This window comes from Manacus vitellinus, unplaced genomic scaffold (genome assembly GCF_001715985.3).
Source record: "Manacus vitellinus isolate BGI_N305 unplaced genomic scaffold, ASM171598v3 scaffold_78_pilon, whole genome shotgun sequence".
Classification (NCBI taxonomy): domain Eukaryota; kingdom Metazoa; phylum Chordata; class Aves; order Passeriformes; family Pipridae; genus Manacus; species Manacus vitellinus.
In genome coordinates, this window is record NW_021940807.1 from 830,691 (window position 1) to 834,447 (window position 3,757).

Here is a 3,757-nt window from a genome sequence, read left to right on the forward strand (position 1 = left end):
CCTCAAAGGGAAGAATTCCTTCCATATATAAAACTCCTTTAGTTAAGTTTTATTCTGCTTTGCTTTGATCTGTTTACTGTCCTTTTTTTTCTGTTCCCTTTTTTCTTTCCATGGCCAGGCAAAAAATGAATAACCTGGACTGGAGAGCTCCAAAATGGAGCTAATTTGGAAATGCCTAAAAAAATCCGAGTGTGCTTTTGTATTTTCCATTTATCCAATTAAAAATCTCTTTAAATCTGCACTCTTCCACCTTAAAGCTGTTATGGCCATCTCCTCTCGGTCCCACCTTTTATCAGCTCCCTCCCACTTTTATTTTAGGGGGTTTTTTTGCTGTGTTTTTATCGAGCTGAGTCAAATTGCAAACCCTGAAATAGCTGTAATGTTGTTTTATTGATCTCTCCCTTCGATTGCTTTGGGACAAACGGGTCATTTCCTGCCCATCGCTGGTGTCTCGGAGCCACTTTAGCTCTGATTGCTCAGCGTCTGAAAGGAGAAGTGCTTCGGGATGTGGGAGGGGAGGGGAAAGTCGAGGGAACATCGAGGCAAGGCAGGGGTTTGGGCAGGAAAAGCGGGATAGATGGAAAGAGCAGGGGAAGTTGAGGGGAATCAGCCCGGAGTTCGCACCGGATTTCGGGGTTGGATTTGTGTCTTTGCCTTAAATAAAAGCTCCCTCAGCAGGGGGAGGTGTCCCTGCCCGTGGCTGGACACTGGGTGGGCTTTCAAATCCATTCTGGGATTTTAGGATTCCATGGAAACAAAGGAAGCCACCAGCTGTTTGCTCCTGGGTGATCTGCGGCGCGGCCGGATGGGTTTGGATTTGGAAGAGCAATTAATTAATTAATTAGCTGCTGTGCAGGTCAGCCCATGGTTTCCTCCAGCTGAGCAGCCCCTGGCCCTGCCGTGTCACCAAGTGAGGTGTGTTAGAGACCATTCCCAGGGCTTGGGGTGGAGAAATATCCCATTTTTCCACGTCTGCCACCAGCCCCGTTCCCATCGCCGGCGCAGGGAACGGGCCCAGGGCTCTCTCCTGGGATGCTGCAATCCCTGGAGACCTCAAATACAAACCAGGACAACCTCATAAGAACCAGGTGAATAAATTGAGGCAACAAGGTGATTAAATGGTGGAATAATTTGGGATGGAAGGGACCTTTAAAGGCCATAGAGCCCATCCCTCCTGCAACGTCAACTGGAGGACTTACTAGTGGTCTTGAACAGTTCCAAAGTCCCTGAAAGCCCCACCAAGTCTCAGTAAAGGGATGATTTGTCCTCTTCTATGTGGTAATTCCCAACCACCTGCTGCTCCTTAAAAAGTGCCTCGTCACTCGACCCCAGCAGGTTTTTGTGTGTCACTCACTTTTCCTTTAAAATGTACGGAAATAAAAAAAAAAACAAACCTCAAAGCGACAAAAAAAAAAATAAATCCCATTTAGGTCCACCAAGCCAAAGCTCAGGAGGGCAAGAGAAGGTTTCCTGAGGACACCCAGTGACATTCAAACCCTTGCAGAGGCAACTGCTCCTTGCTCTCGGTGTGGCAAGAGCCAGCAGATAAATCCCCGGGAATTCTTGGAGAGAGGGGAAGGGAGGCTGGAGTGGAGATAACATCGAGGAACCCTGATCAGCAACGGGGCAGCCATGTGGAAAAGCTGATAACCAGCCTGCTTTGCTGAGCCAGCAGCTCCTGCCCCACACACTGAGCTCAGAGGGCTTTGGGAAGAGGCCAAGGCTCCCCTGGGTGAGGGGGATGAACCCTCGGGGTCGTCACGGGGGACAAAACAGAGACACCAAACCCCTTTGGACTTTGAAGGGTCAGAGAGGTGGGCTGGGGTGGGCTGGCTCTTGGCCAAGTCCTGCCTGGAGCAACACCTTCCTCCCCCTGGAGGCAGGGAAATGGTTTGGTTGGAGGACTTGAGTGCCCCTGGAAGCCCCAGAGCAGGGAGCAGGTGAGAAGATGGGGCTGGATGATCCTTCTGAGGTCCCCTCCAAGCCAAACCAGCCCAGGATTGTATGGTTCTAACACAGAGGGGCCTCAGACTCCCACCCACCCCCGTGCCCTCCCTGTTCCTCACGGAACAAGGGTGGGAAAAGCTCCAGAAATCCCTTCTGCAAACGCTCAGGGCTGGGGGAGGGCAGAGTGTGAGAAGAGAGAGGGGGGCTTTGGTTTGCCATCAGGACCTGACCTTGCCTGGGCCAGCTCTGAGTCTGTGCTGCTAAAGGGGGGCACTGGGTCCTGCCCTCTGGCCTCGAAGCCAAGTGGCACCAAACACCTCATGTCTACAAATCTAAACTCATTTTCCCCCCCGAACCCAAGAGTGTGCTCATATCCAACCCCCCTGACCTCTGTTATCCTGCAGCACCACTTGGAACTGGGCAGGATCACCCTGCTCAGACACAGCCCCTGCCCAGTGTGCTCATATCCAACCCCCCTGACCTGGTGTTATCCTGCACCACCACCTGGAACTGGGCAGGACTGCCCTGCTCAGACACAGCCCCTGCCCAGAAGCCCCTGGATGGTGAGGCTGAAGGAGAGGAGGCTCAGAGGTACCACGGGGCCCTCCCTGAGCTCACGTTGCTCTCTCTGTGGATTTACTGCCAAAAAGTGGGAGGCACAACAGGGATGGGGTGTGGATCTGTCCCATGGAGGATTTGGGGGCTTTATTCCAGCAGGGCTCCCCCAGCCTTTGGGATGGGCTGTTTGTCTCCAAAAGGCCGAGAGCAGAGAGGTCTCTCTGTCTGTTAAACTCCTGCTGGGAGCAAAATTAGTAACAATTACAGCTTAAAAAAAGGGAAAAAACCCTAGAAAAATCTCTTCTCCTGACCAAAAGGATGAACTCAACAGGTTGAGCCTGTGTTAAAGTTTAGACATCCATGGAATCAGGGCAAACCTGCACATACTGGAGGCTCAGCCCTTCTTTTCCCAATCTTTCCCTCACACACCTCAGGGATTCACCCAAACCTTTGCTTTGCAAACCTTTGCAGAATCCATTCCCTGACCCAGCTCAAAGCCTTCTCCTCGTTTTTTTGCTCTTTTCCACCTTGGGTTAGTTTTGGGAAGCTCAGGGAGCTGGATCAGCCCATGGAATGATACCCACAGTAAGGAGGGAAGAGGGGGGACAGGAGCACAATACCTGCGCTGCTAAAATGCCTCCAACCAGGAATGCTGGAGGGGTGAGAGGGAAAAGAGGCAGAGAAATCCCCTTTTTGCTCCACTGGGTGATGGGAAAAACACGTGGCCAGAAGGACAGAAGGACAGAAGGACAGAAGATTTCACCAACCCACCCATCCCCTCAGAGCTGCCGGAGGGATCCGTGTCAGGAGCCCATCAAGCCCCAAGTTTTCCTGCCTTGTAAATCAGCTTTCTGCAAGTCAGCCCAAGCTGAGCCTCTGAGGGGAAAGGAAAACCCTAAAACACAGAGCCCCTCTAATCACTGGCAAGAGCCAGCCTGGCCTCAGTGGAAATAAAGGGATTAATGCCAAGCCAGGGCCATCAACACCAGCCCGGAGTGTTTTCTTCCCACGCCACGAGACAGCCGAGCTCAGTGTGACCCAGCAGGTATTTGCTGGCTGGGGTTCAGCCCCCGGGGATAATTTGTTTATGGCCACGTCACCGAAGATGCAACACAAAGCTCAGCTTTAGTCCTGCGAGCCCTGCTGAGGTTTGAGGTGTCCTGGGCCGAGACGGCAAATTACGTCCTGCCGGCCAAGGGCTGCGGAGGGAGGAGGCAAATTCTCCCCAGGTTTGATGAGGTCTAAACTCTAA